The sequence below is a fragment of the Capra hircus genome, chromosome 18, assembly GCF_001704415.2.
Source record: "Capra hircus breed San Clemente chromosome 18, ASM170441v1, whole genome shotgun sequence".
Lineage (NCBI taxonomy): Eukaryota > Metazoa > Chordata > Mammalia > Artiodactyla > Bovidae > Capra > Capra hircus.
The window spans coordinates 24,593,909-24,609,228 of record NC_030825.1 but is presented as its reverse complement, the minus strand read 5'-3'; the positions used below and the strand labels follow the sequence as shown (position 1 = coordinate 24,609,228).

The following is a 15,320-nucleotide window of genomic DNA, read 5'->3' as shown; positions in this document are numbered from 1 at the left end:
GATTTCCTGGAAGCTGGCTGTCCATCAATGTGTATGTAAGATGTGTGAGTGTTTTTCTTTAATATTAAAACTCATTGTAGAAAAAGGAAATGAAAGTGGAGGAGGCCATAGGCGTTATGATCGGAGAGACCAGGTATAGATTCACAGCTTATTTGTGACTCCAGGGATAATTAGCTGCCTGTCATTATATGGGAAGCTAAAATCAAAGAATGATTTATTTAGACTTGTTTGCTGAAACAAAAACAAGAGCATTACTTTTGAGATAATTGCTTTAGTTATCTCCCAGATCCCCCATCAAAATTTTTTTTTCTGGCAGCCAGTATCAGCATCCCAGTGTTATTATCCATCTATTATTTTCAAGTATGATACGTTAAAAGAAATGAAATCAGAATATGAGCTAATTACCTGTCATCTGCTTTAATAAATAATACCAGGTAATTATTAATGTATTAATATATGGTTATATATTTTTACAGTATAGAAATCTTGGGGAAATTGTCAGTGTTTTTCAGTTGATAATATGCAAGTAAATGAGATCATGTGATCCTGAGTGAATTAAACATGTTTTTTAAAATAGATTATGAAAACAGTATTGTATTTTGGAATAACGTTTTAACTCTGAGATAGCAGAGCCTGTTTTGTGTGGTAGTACCTCAATGTCTTTACATATTTCCCTTCAGTGTCTACATTGTGTGGACTCCTGTAGTTTTAACATCTTTTGGGTATAAATGTTAGCTGTTTTTATAGAGAATAATTGTCCTTAATAGAATAGCAGCTGGTACAACTCTGAAAAGATGTAAAACCTCGGAATTATTATTATTTTTGTTCAATAATGACTCTGGTTTGCTTTCATAGCACTACTCTGGAGTGTGGTATTCATGACTTAACTTCTTCATAAATTTGTAGTATTTTTATAGCTGGAGTATACCTAAGTACCAATTTAACATGGTAAATTAACTTAGATGCTTCAAAATTGAAAACCAGTATATACAAATGTAGTTAAAGTTTAAATCTTTATTAGTGAGGATGCACTTAACATTCGTTCAGGAGAAGAGAATATAATTTTCTCCTACAGTTATCTTTTATGTAATCCATTTTTCCAACCTTTTCTCAGGTTAATGATATTCCACACCTTGATACAGTCTTTACTTGTTTATTTGCGGTAATATAAAGTGATACCTTGGGGAAAATTAGATTAGATATTCATATCTAATATCTCAGAAGTATTTAACCAGACTTCTATATTTCCTTAAACAGAATCATTTTTATTTTCTGTGCAGGTTATGAGTATGATGCTTCCATATACGTTTGGATGTTTTCAGCTAAGTTCACTTCTGAACTATGGGGTTCCTCCAAGTGTTGACTGAAATCTGTCCTTGAGCATCCCCACACTCATCTGTAAGTGAATGTCTGCACAGTTGTGCTTGTATATTTGGGAGTAAACCCAAAATAGCACCAGTGTTTGTTTTACCAAAGTATTTATATTGGTAATAGGGACAGTCTCAGTACAGAATGCAAAGAACGTCACTTGAGGCCTTTATTACAATTTTACCAATGTATTAATAAGTAGGAACATTTAGCTTCATGGAAATAAACTGAATGATTTATTTTTTAATGGTAACTTTGGATAGTGAAATTTATGACCTCAGTGCTTTTCATAAAAATCAAGACTAAGGTTATGATGTGTTATAAAGAGAGAATTATTATTTGAAAGAAATATTTATATCAAATTACAGCTTTTTATTATTTTCATTATCCCAATTCTTTTTTAGAATAAATATAATGGGAGTATCAGCTCTAGTCATAGGTACTAAACTCTCTTAATGACAAAGAACATACAGGTGTGCTCAAAACTTGTCCCTTCTCATCAGAATAGGGGCTGCTGAACACAAACAGATGAGAAAAGCTATAAAAAAAAATTGTGCAGAATATTTGTGTTGTCTAGTGGGGAGAGCAAAGTACAGGATTCAGTGATAGAGAATATTTTCTTAAGTAAAAAAGATGGTTGGAGGACCAAAAAAGAAAGAAAGCTAATTCTACAGAAGGCAACTCGAGTACAGTCTGCTATAGAATCAGTGCTTCTTTGTGAATACTTGCAAAGGCATTAAAGTGATTCTCAATATTAAATGAAGTCATATCTAATTGTTTTTAAATAGCACCTTTGTGTTCTTCTATAACTGATTGAGCCTTATAGGTCTTCATGTATGACCAAGAGCTGAAGTATTATAGTGACTTAGGAAACACACAGATACAAAGAAAATGTTATACAGTGAACAATCTGATTCCTCTTTGTTTGTCTTTAAGCTTAGTTTTTGGTTTTGTTTTTTTTTTAAACCACTTATAAACTTGTTGAATTTAAAAGACGGAGGATTAGATTTTTTTTCCTTCCTAAGAATGAATATAGGGAAATCTAAACATACAGGCAAATTGGTTGGATTTTATATCTGTTATTCGACAAAATTTATGAAGATTTATAGTTATATTTATATATTAATGGTATTCAAATATATTAAAACTAATTCTCATTTTATATAAAATAGGTGTGTGGAAGGGAGTTCCCTACTCTTGAAAAGATGAAGAAAGCATGTCCTTTCCAACAATAATAGATTATAGTTGATTAACTGAGAAGGTTATACTAAATATTCTCTGGTGGAAATGGTTAGGGTATGCTTTTTGAGAAATATATCCTTCAGGAATAAAATCAATTCAAGTATAGGTAATTAAATTGTAATTCAATGAAGGAAGGAAGTGGTAGGAAAGATGAAGCTAACTCTTGCTGTTTTTCTCTTTAAGAATCTACAGTCCATAATGGAGCCACTGTACTGGCTTTTGGAAGGAGGAGATTCTGAAGATAGGGAGGTAATATTATCTCTTTTAAGAGAATACTTTTCTCTGTAATCCTGCGCCTTTATTACATATAAGAACTTTATCTAGGAGGCAGCAGTTTCTTTAAATTTGGGGTATGGAAACAATCTGATTTTTCTCTGCTGAGTTTTTGAGCTGCTGTGTTGGGAGGGCTGAGAAATCTCAGCTAGGCCTACTCAGCACCCTTAAAATAGCTTCTTTCTGAGAATTAGATCTGCGATGGTGGCCTACCCCATCCCAGTAGGTGTCATTTTAGTGTGTGGTTGATGTGCACACACTGAGCAGTTGCTTAGCTGTCCTCATTTACCTCTCTGGCTTTGTTACCTTCTCTAGGGGAACACGCTGTCTGCAGGGCAGTTTACTGTCAGCCACCACCCAGCCCAGAGTGGGAGACTCGCTGGTTGACAACTGGTTCCAGAGCTCTGCCAAGGAGCTCTCCAGGCCCAGCCGGGGCTGCTGTAGCGCACGGGAGGCCGGGAGCTGCGCCACTCGGGTTCCTTCCCTAGTTGTCAGCTTTAGGTCCCTTTCCATTTTTTGTGTAATCCTGGGCTGTGGGTAATACTTTCCCTTTCCTCTCACTAGGTTGGCTTGCTGCTCTCTTTGCAGCTGTTGCAGGGATTCACATGGAATGGAGGACTCTGTTTTATTCTGGATGAGATCTTTGAGCATTTCTCCGCATGCTTTTTCAGTTTCAGAAACCTAATGTTGGTGTCCAAGAGTGAATCTAAGATTCTTGAACAAGAATAAAAAATGAGAAAATTTGTATCAGAAAGAAAAGCTTCCATCTTTTCAGGCTATGCTGCTGCCTTGACTATGCAAGTTAAATTAAAAACAGAGTCAAATTCTTTTATAAAATATCAGTCTGTCATTCAGTCATTCTATTTTGAAGAATGTTTATAAAGGCTTAAATTGTGTTATGGTGTTTATGTAATTTTTTTTCCTTTTTAAGAAAAATGATATACTTTTCTAGTCATCAAAAATATCTACTCCCCAAACTATAGCTATAGAAGGATGTTAATGGAATAATGAAGGACTTTATGATGTCTAATTATATAATTGGGAAATGGGTAAGCAATAGTAGTAGTAGCTAAAACCAGTTTCTTCTATTAAAGAGCTAATATAGAGTTAAAAACAAAAAACTTCAAGAAGACGACTCTGTAATCTTTAAATCAAATGACATTTTTGGTTAATACAATAGGAAGAAGCAGCATACCAATCTCAGATTCTTTTATTCTGTCCTAGGTAGAGGTTGGAAGCAGCTGAAGAGCTGTTAACATGTGGCCTGGAAAAAAATTATCCAAAAGTGGTTACTTGGAAGGCAGTTTACATTTGCAGAACAATTCAATATTATGACCTTGACCAACTTTTACACTTCGTATTACTTGGGTTATCACTCCAGCTTTTAAAATATCAATCTATGGTATAGCTTGTGTATGGAATACAAGGGTGTTTTTGAATTGACTAAGTCTTGCTCATCATTGTAAATTGTGCTTCAGTATTACAAAGCTGAAATGTAATATTTATTAATAGAAGGAAAATATAAAATTTAATATCTGGGCAACTGAGACCATTAAACCTACTTTAAATGTATAATCTTGACATCTATGACACTATTTTTTTGTCTTTGAGATATAGATAGAATTATGGATTATTCTAAAATCCAGATGTTTTATTTATTAATTCCAAATTTTGTTCTCTCTAATGGACTTTTAAAATAAAAGAAATACATGCTTTAGTCATGGACTAATTTATTAAACATTAGTACACAGAAAATCAGCCTTGATTAATTTAAAACTGTGAAAGGGGGCAGGTAAAACAGTTTTCAGCTGAAATTTCCTAATGCAGCAACCATTTAAATTAAATGTTTGTTAACATAATAGTGATGGCATTTTCTCCTCCTCCTCCTTGTGGTTTTGTCCAACTAGATGTTACAGTGGCAGTTGCACTGACTGTTAAGTGTTTAAATGATGACACCATTATGTGAAGTGATTTTGAAATGAGAGATTCCAGCCAAGAATTACATCTGCTCCCATCTCCTTCAAATCATACTCTCTGGCAGTACAGATTATGATTGATTTGTTTGTGACAGATTGCAGGAAACAGTCATTGATTTTTCAATATTTTACCTTAAAATTATTTACAGTTGTAACCATGGGGAGGTATTTCCATGGGCTGTCAGCCCCTGAAAGACTAGGATAATATTCCCTGCTCTCTGACAAGACAAATTACCTGTAATGAGTGCAGTAGCTGAAGGGTATACTTTTATTTTAAAATATGTCAATAACCCCAGTGACTAAACGAATATTGATTTAGCATAATGAAGCCTGAGTAATGTGAAAATGAGCTTTTTCAAGGAGCATAGTAAAGACTTTCTTTTTAGCTGGTTGTAGTAAGCTTTTCATTCTTTTCAGCTAGCAAGTGGAGATAAGGAGTTTTATATGCAAACCATCAGAATGATAGTGTTATTTGTGATAACCAGGGTCCAAATATTCTGCCCTTGCTTTTATCGATTCTTTTTCAAATCTTATTTGGAGTCTTACTTTTAGTCATAGAATAGATACTGATTTACTTGCTGTTACCTTTAACCAACTTAATATATTTACCATTTCAGCATCTTTTGCATTAGAACCTGTGGTATTGAATATTAACATATAAGTTTATATCCAGTCATTTGTAGATGACATAATAATTATGTTAAGACATTTCAAATGGGTCTATTGTAGTATTTAATGTGCTGTATTTTATGGTAGAATAATTCCCAGTCCCTGGACATCAGATTGCTTTCACTGGGAATGAAGATTAATTTACTTAAGTCCTGATATTTTAGGCAGCAGTGCATGTTTCCATTTTTGTTAGACTTTCCCCTCCTTTCCAAATGTAATTCTCAACTTTTTAATGGATCAAGACCCTAAAATATAAGATCCTTCAAACAAGAATGATAGTAAAGTAGTATATAGCTTTGTTTTATAGTTCATCGAGGAGCCTGAAGATCTTATGCCTAAACTGGTATTCCATGGAAACCTAACATATTTTATGATAACTAATAGTAATGAAATTTTATTAAAAGCAGTAGGTAAAGTCCCTTTAGAAATTAAAAATGAGTTTTGATTTAGAAAATTCAGGTGGCTCTTTGTGACTGTTAGTTCTTTTGCAGCACTGCTTTGGAAATGTTTCAATAAAATGAAAAATACAAACAGATCTTTTAATGGAAAATAGGATAGACTCTAGAATAAAAATTACCATTTTGGTTTTTTTCCCCAGGAATGTGCCTGAGGGTGTGAGACAGATGATTTCTGTTACTCATCCTAGTTGTGTCCTGCAGTAAACTGGATACTTTATAAAATACTTGTCCCTTGGTTTCAAATGCTGTAAGATTTTAGTTCTCCATTATCCTCTCCTCCAAATTCTTTCCCTTTTTCTATAAAGCACCTTTGAAAATAGAAATATAAAGCCTGTACCATCATCATATGTGAAACTGCTAGCCCAAATTCTTCAACCATTAATTTGGTTTATAGTTTTCTAAGTTGATCTCATATCTTAGATCTTAGATATGAGAACTTACTTATGGATAAGGCTTATCTACAGAATATACCCTCCAGAAAAAAATAAATATAGATCGTTCTCAGTAATTAAAAAAAATAAAGCATATTTTCTTGAGACAAATCTGTGTTAAGGAAAACATCTATATTGTTGTTTAGTTTATTTTGGAATAAAATAATAAATGTATATGGTAAGCACCCCTTGACCCCATAATGTCGTTTAAACCTGGCTATTCATTTTATAATACATGTGCAGAACTATTTATGTGAGTAAAATTTAATAAGTACATACATAAAGCTTTTTCTGGGGAAATTATTCTCTTTTGGATACTCTGCCCTTTTCCATTTCTTCTCTCCCCTTGAAAAAAAAATATCCTGCCCTGTTCTCCTTTAGGGAAAAATTATTTAGGTAAAGTGTTTTTAAATCATGCAAGTCATTGCCTGGGGTTGGTTAAAACATATATTTTTTTCAAAAAGGAGAAAATACCCCCATTTGAAAAACCTTTCTTGCATTTGTATCTATTAAGATAAACAGTTTACTTTGATACGGTACATACCAATCTACTTAGTTAATTTTTTTCCAGAATTCATTTTACTCTGTTTGGTCTGACCTTCTATGATAACTTAATATAGGAACAAATTAGCATATAATTCTATTTTCCATGTGACCTCAACCAGTTGCAGCATTGTACCGCCACTTTTGGGGGGGGGGCAATTTGATATTTTATGTAGACTCTAGCATTAAGCATTTGCAAATGTTCACTGTATCCTGGCTCATGTGTTATCAAAAATGTTTAAAAGTAAGCAGTTAGAGGAAATCCTCACCCCTATTACTAAGGTATTACAATGCCTCCAAAAGGTAGCATTTTTAATTAGTGTACATGATTGATTAGTGATTTGTCTTTCTCCCAAGCATAAAGCAGCTGGGCAAAATTAAGTGAGGTTGGTGAAGTATAAGAAGATATTAGGGGCTGATGGTGACAGTGATCATGACAACTAAATAGACTTTTTTGTGTTTTCTTTTAGATTCAGCAATCAGTCTTTGAAATTTCCTGTGGTCTGTTCAATCTAGATGCAAAGGACATGGAAAAATCAAGTGCTCAAGTGGTTTAAATATGTTTTGGATATTCTTATTTATAGATTACAGGATTTTTCCAATTAAAATCCACAGTTGTCATGCAGAAGGAGGTTATGCCCTTCTTGATCACCAGTTTTATTTGAAATGCTTAGCATTATAGTGTTACTGAATGCTGTTTTAATCAAAGTATAGAAAAAATAAAATCAATTTTATATGTTGACTTTTTTTCTAAAATGACTTTATTGAACTAAATGAATGTTTAAACCTGAAAAAGAGGGTTCCCCCCGAGAAAAATCATTTTCTCCATTATAGCAATTCTTCTGGCAATCTGATATCATTAGAATAGGTTTAAAATCACTTTCTAATGTGACCCTATTATATTTATGGAAGAAGAAAGACTTAAAAGGTATCCATATATATTATTTTAATTCTCTATAGTAGTCCCTCTGGAATGAAACATTTTCTTTTAAAAACATCTATTAGCTCAACTCAGGTATGAGGGAAAAATCATCTCAACTGGCAGAGCATTTGTTACGTGTTTGAGTATTTGGTTTCTATAAAGGTTGACATCCAGTCTTCCACAGAGTTCTTATATTTGGGCAGACTGAATAATGAGGGGTTGCCTTGTCACTGGGAAATTCCTTGTTGTGGCCTTTGTGGTGGCTGAAGGAAAACGGAAGGATTCCTCTGTGGCAGGCAGGCCTCTGGCTTCGGCGGTGTGAACACTGTCAAGGGGTATGTCTGACCAGGGGTAGCCCTTAGTGAGGGGACTGGAGAGATGCACAGATGTGCTGACACCCGAAAAAGTAGTGGTGAGTGACTGTTTTGTACGTGACACAGTTTGTGCTTCATCCACTTCTATAGTTTTCACAAAATCCTATGATAAATTCTTAAGTGCAGATCTCCGTACAGCAAAGTAAATTTCTTAGGCTAGAATATTTTTTATTTTTAATTAAACTTTATATTTTGAGATAATTACAGATTTCACATGCAGCTTTACTAAATAATGGAGCAGTCCTCTGTACCTTTCGTTAGTAAGTTTCCCCTCAGTAGGGAAAGTATCACAACCTGGACACTGGCGTCATTACAGCCCAGATGCAGAGCTTCCATCCCCAGAAGGACTCCTCACTCTGTCCTTTCATAGTCATACATGCTTCTCTCCTGCTCCTCCTCCTTTAGCATCACTAGGCTGTTCTCCTTTCCTATAATTTTTTTTCTTTTCAAGGATGGTCTATAAATGGAATCACATAGTATATAACCTCTTGGGATTGACTTTTCTCTCTCAGCACAATTTTCTGGAGATTCAACTTGGATGTATCAATATTCTGTTCTTTTTATGGTTGGGTAATATCCCATGGTATGGTTGCCCCACAGTTTGTTTAACCATTGTACCAGTTGAGACTTCAGTTTTGTTTCTGGTTTTTCACCATTATGAATAAAACTGCTGTAAACATGCATGTACAGATTTTTATGTGAACATAAGTTTTCATTTTCCTGGGATAAATGCCCAGGAGTGTGATTGTGGGTCATATGATAATTACATAGAATCTTTTTAAGACTAGAATTGATTTTGTGTGTATGGAAGGGGAGACAAAGAGAACATCTACATTTTTGTGGTATTTTTGCTTTAACTGGATTTGTCTATGATTTCAAAACATACAGACTATTTTAAATAACTTGTAGCTAGATATAAAAAAAAATTTTTCTACAAACTAGATTTTGTTCTTATTTCTAGAGAAATACTTTTGAGAAAAAACTGACTTTTTTTGGCGGGGGTGGGGTGTAAGCAATTTCTGTGTAAAGGAATAAAGGTAGACATACACTATAGAAAAGTGCTGCAAAGCTGACAGGTTACTTGGGGAAATTTTCCGAGTGTTAATAGAGACTTGACATTCAAGGGTATATTGTAATAGTTTTTCAATTTGTAGACTTTAACTTTTGTCACTGCCATGGTGCCTGCAGATTTTATTTGTAGAATAAATTCATTATCTTTATAATTTGTGTTCAGCTGTGTTGCATTTCATGTCCATCTAATTCAACTATATGCATGTCGGAAGAAAAAGAAGGAAATGAGAAACAGAAAGTATCTTTTCTAGTGCAGGCATGCTCAATTGTGTCTGACTCTTGCAACCCTGTGGACTATAGCCTGCCAGGCTCCTTGGTCTATGGGATTTTCTAGGCAAGAATACTGGAGTGAGCTGCCATTTCCTTTTCCGGGGGATCTTCCTGACCCAGGAATCAAACCTGTGTCTTCTGAGTCTCCTGCATTGGCAGGTGGGTATTTTACTACTAGAGCCACCTAGGAAAGCCATCTTTTCTGGTACCTGGCCCCTAAAATGCAGCTACTTTATGCGATGCTTAGTGGAAGAATGGCTTTGTTTCCAACTCTGGTAGAAATTATGCTGGTATACTTACTGAGACGTGATGAGGCACATACAAAACCATCTATGCTATATTTTGGGAGAAGCCCACTGAAAGAATTGTTAAGGATAATTTTATTTTTATTTTCTACCGTATATATTGACTTTAGCACTCTTAATGAAGATGTTGCTCCATTTCTTTTTAGAAAACTTTGGATGTCATTAAGGGGTTACAATAATCCTTCTAACAAAAGTCAATATTATAAATCTTCAATTTTTTCAAGTGAGGCCTTAGGGACCTCACCTTAGGCCGAGCAGACCCCAGTCTTGCAGTACTTCTAAATATAACTTCATCTTTAACCCATTATGGCCATGACCACGGTGATATAAATGACATAAGACAATAAAATAGCCCTTGCCCTTGAAAATGACCTGGACAAAAGATATTGTGGACACATGGAATCTATAAATATCAGTGGTCACTCAGCATGAAGCAGCGAGGGAAGTACCTCTGTCTAGCACTTCTAGGCACTGGGACCCTAATGATAAGGAAGAGCTACACAGACCCTGACCCCTTAGAGTGGTTCTCTTGATTCTTAGATTGGGGGATGGGGACAGGGGAGAAGTAGATAGAAACTGAGACAGAGACCAACATGATTATGTGTTACTAGAAATCCAGAACCTTCAGAATTTAGGAGAGAGGCTAGGAAAGCTGAAGCTGCTGGAACAGGCCTCACAGAAAATGGTGGGCTTCAGCTGGGATGGAGCATATCCGTGATATGGAGAAAAAAAGACATTAGGAAGAGAAAGAAAGAAGCTGCAGTTCATTTCGTTGAAAGTGGGGTGCAGTCTGGTCTGGCTAGAATTTCCCGTGGTATTAAAATGGTTTGTGACTACCCCAAAGTATACTTAATAGCTTCCTATGTTTTAGTAACCCACCAGAAATGTGGCAGGCTTTCTTTAAGAGTAATATTTGAATTATGTGTATTTGAGAGAAAAAAACAAATGGATACTCTTCCTCCTAAAACCAGGGCTTAGAAGTTTGTTTTTGTTATGAAGCTCAGTTTGTGAAAACCAAAATATTATTTTCTTCCCTTTATGTTTGATAAGGGATAAAATATTTTGTACCTTTCTAATGTCTTAAATGTATAACCTATAAGACTATAATACTTTGAAGTGTTTTATTTCTTTTAAGCTTAAAATAAAAGAACTTTAAATTCTTTTGGAAGAGCTCCAAAATTAAAACTGCAAGATCACATGTAGATAAAAGTTACATAAAGAACATGTTTGTAAGACGGTACATAGAGCTGATGGCTCTACTAAGAAACTCTCTGGGGCACCCTAAGAAAATACAAGTATTTCTGTGCATTTTTTTCAAGCAGTCAAGTTAGGAAGAGAGCTGAGAGTCTTTTCTAAATATACATCCAATTTTAGAAGGCTAAATCAGGACTCTCTAATATGACTGGGCCCTTTATGTCAGGAACTTGGAAAAAGGAAGCCACCTAAGGGACTATTAGAGTTCTATAAGTTTATGTAAATCACAGATTTGATCAAAGTGGTTATAAAAGACATCCAAATTAAGACACTCAGGGCTTTACATGTAATAATATAGATTCCAGTACCCTTAACTATATACCATTGCCAATGAGGAGGCCAAGATGAATTGGGTCTTGTGAAAGTGCAACATGAGGTGGGCGACTTAAAATTTCCGAATATACGTAATGACCCAGTATTGTGGAATCATCTTGTAATAGTGTTTATCTAGCAGTTTAAGGAAAAAAAAAAAAAAGAGAGAGGGAAAAAACGGTGCTATTTTAGATAGTTAAAAAAATTTTTTTACAAATACTGCAAATCATAGGTTGGTTACCACTAGACTTCCTGACTCTGCTGTGATTGCTATATTCTCTGTATATTCTTTTAAAATACCGAGCACTTTATAATTTTGTCTATAATTGTTTATGTATATTTTATCCACAAAGTGTTTCTAGAACAACTTACATTGCTAAATTACCTTAGCCTACCTGCCATCTTTAAGCTTTATGTATGAATATACTGAAGTGTCAATTGCAAGACACATTAGCAGACTATTTAATTTTTTTTCCAGAAGTCTTTTTATTCAGAACACCTTTCAAACTCAATGCATAAAAATAGCAGGCAGCTCCCACTTGCAGGCTTTTGAAGCTAGAGAAGACGTGTTTTTCACATGAAGAAGCTGAGTCCTGGGAAGATGAAATGCCTCAGTGGTAATAAGGATCTTTTGACTCCAAAGCAGATGCTGCCAACTTGAAGATGCTTGTCCCCAATTCTGGAAATTCAGTCTTCAGATGCTTGTATCACAACCCTCTTCTTCATAATATTTTGTTTTACAGACGTCAGAAATAAATGTCTAACTCATCATCTGCACGTGCCATCCAAAGGTTTTGGCACCCAGTATGGGTACAAGTAACAGGGTAAAGCATGTTAATCTCAGAACTTGATTTTAACCAAAAGAATGTTCCATGTATTCATTACTATTTATGCATACCTGCTGGGTTTTAACATTGTGATAAATTCAGGGAATCAAATCTGAATACATGTTCCCTGAATTCAAAAAAGTGGGCATTGGACTCAGGCCTGGAGTTGAGACGGTGAACAGCATGCAGTGTTTGTCTTTGTGGAGCTTGGAGCTTAGCACCTGCCATGGCCATAGAGGCATAAACAGACCATTTCAGCTCAGCATGGTGAGAGGGAAAGGCCAGGTGCTGTGGGACCACAGGGGCAGAGTCCCCAGGCAAGCCTGACAGAGGGAGGGTAAAGTCAAGGAAGGCTTCCTGTAGGAAGGGGGCATTGAGGTTGAGTCCTGAAGGAAGGGAAAGCCTGGTGCCTTTGGGAGTCAGTGAGGAGCTCGAAGGAAGCAGAAGATATGTGTGCAGAGATGGGAAAGAAATGAGAGTAAGGAGGGGCCAGGCTGGAAGAGCAGTTTATATGCCAGACAGAGCAGCTTGGACTTCATCTTCCTTTCACCAGATCAGCTCTGCATTGTGGAGGTAAAACTTTCAGTAGTGACACAAGAGTCTCTGGATGATAAGAGACTCAGTGGTTTTGCAAGTAGTTGTCCAGGGATGAGATCAGTTGCAGGAGCTGAGAAAATGGCCAGGGGAAGGAGGGATGTCAGTGGATTTATGTGAGATGTTAAGATGCTAGAAATAAAAGGACATGTGACTGAAGGGTTGCAAATGCAGACAAAGGAAAAGCATGTCAGTGAGGATGTCCTGAAGGCTGCAGCAGTTAGGTCATGGTGGTGGTGTTTCGAGACGGGGGACCTAGGAGAAGAAGGTCTAATGGAGAAAAGACAGTGTGGGCACATCAGTTGGTTTTGAGGTACTAGTAGAATATCCAGGGGGTTGGAACTCACAATCTTGAAGCAGCCAGAGAACACAATCTATTCTTTCATATCAGTCTATTTTCTTTTCTCTGAAAATGAGATTTCCTGATTTCTGAAAGGCAGATTTTTTTCTTTCTTTTTTTTTTAAAGTGTTCTCTTTCATTATTAAATGTTTTTTCCTCATATGATACAGCTGTAATGATCCCATGGAAAGCAAGTCTGAGATGAACTGTTCAATATTACTGGGCAACATTTGTTTTTGAAAAAAGATGTGGTTCGGAAGGATATAAAGGAAGGAAAGGGAAAGACTGTTCTGGCGATAGCTGTCCCCTAAACAGCTTGAAGGATTCAGTTCAGTTCAGTTCAGTCGCGTCCAACTCTTTGCGACCCCATGAATTGCAGCACGCCAGGCCTCCCTGTCCATCACCAACTCCTGGAGTTCACTCAAACTCACGTCCATCGAGTCGGTGATGCCATCCAGCCATCTCATCCTCTGTCGTCCCCTTCTCCTCCTGCCCCCAATCCCTCCCAGCGTCAGAGTCTTTTCCAATGAGTCAACTCTTCCCATGAGGTGGCCAAAGTATTGGAGTTTCAGCTTTAGCATCATTCCTTCCAAAGAACAACCAGGACCAATCTCCTTTAGAATGGACTGGTTGGATCTCCTTGCAGTCCAAGGGACTCTCAAGAGTCTTCTCCAACACCAGTTCAAAAGCATCAATTTTTCGGCGCTCAGCTTTCTTCACAGTCCAACTCTCACATCCATACATGACTACTGGAAAAACCATAGCCTTGACTAGACGGACCTTTGTTGGCAAAGTAATGTCTCTGCTTTTGAATATGGTATCTAGGTTGGTCATAACTTTCCTTCCAAGGAGTAAGCGTCTTTTAATTTTATGGCTGCAATCTCTTATCTGCAGTGAGCACTAAATTTCAATTGTGCAGAAGGATTTAAAGATAGAGAGGGAGGGGCAAAACACTTCCAGGAAAAAAGGACTGGAGAATAGTTTTGTTTTTAGAAGCTTGGTGAGTTTGGATTACAATATATGCTTAAGTGATTGGTAAGTAACATTATCTGGATCACATTAGTTTCAACATTCACCCACAAGTCCTTACTGAGCATGTACTGGGTATTGGGTACAGGGTACTGGACAGTGCTGGCCATTGAGTAGGGACCACACTGGGCATGGCCCTTCCCTCACAGAGTTAATAGTCTAGCTGGAGGACTGTAAATTCCAAAGGTAGCTCTCTATGATCTTTCTGTCTGTATCTGTTTACTGTCATTGACATATATTGGGAGGACAACTTATGACTCTCGGATCCCATAGGAATGAACATGTATACCTCCAGAGGGCACTGCCACATTCACAGCAGGAAGAAAAAGAAAGGATTCAGGCTGCCTTGACTTTCTTCTACCTGTTGAGCTGGGGCTGGTGGGATTGTTATTCGAAGCAGGGGACTGGAACATAGGTGGATAGTAGCTCCTAGATATTCCTGAGTGGCTGAGAAAGAGTTGTGGCTTGTTTGCTCACAAGTGTCAACACTCCCCTCCAGAGTAGTGCATTTGTTACAGTTGATGAACCTGTATTGACACCATCACCCACTGTCCATAGTTTACGTTAAGGTTCACTGTTGGTGTTTTACATTCTGTGGATCTGGACAAATGTGTAACGATGTGGATCCACCACTGAAGTATCATACAGAATAGTTTCACTGCCCTAAGCAGCCTCTGTGCTTTGCCTGTTAGTCATCTCCTCTCCACCAACCCCTGACAGCCACTGATCTTTTCACTGTCTCCATAGTTGTGCCTTTTCCATAATGTCATAGTGTTAGAATCACCAAGTATTTAGGCTTTTCAGATTGGCTTTTTTCAGTTAATAACATGCACTTAACGTTTCTCTTTGTCTTATCATGGCTTTACAACTTATTTCTATTTAGTGCTGAATAATATTTCATTTTCTGTATGTACCAGAATTTATCCATTTACCTAATGAAGCACATCTTGGTTGCTTCCAAGTTTTGGCAATTATGAATAAAGGAGCTGTAAACATCTATGTGTAGGTTTTTATATGGATATAAATGTTTAACTCCTCTGGGTAAATACCATGGAGTGCTAT

At 36.4% G+C, this 15,320-nt stretch overlaps 1 long non-coding RNA gene across 1 annotated transcript; it reads left to right on the top strand.

Moving 5' to 3' along the window:
- LOC102184183 lies at window positions 1-9,479 on the top strand. The gene is made up of 4 exons (XR_310683.3): window positions 1-44; window positions 1,281-1,398; window positions 2,794-2,859; window positions 7,431-9,479. It is a non-coding gene; the product is annotated as an uncharacterized LOC102184183 (long non-coding RNA).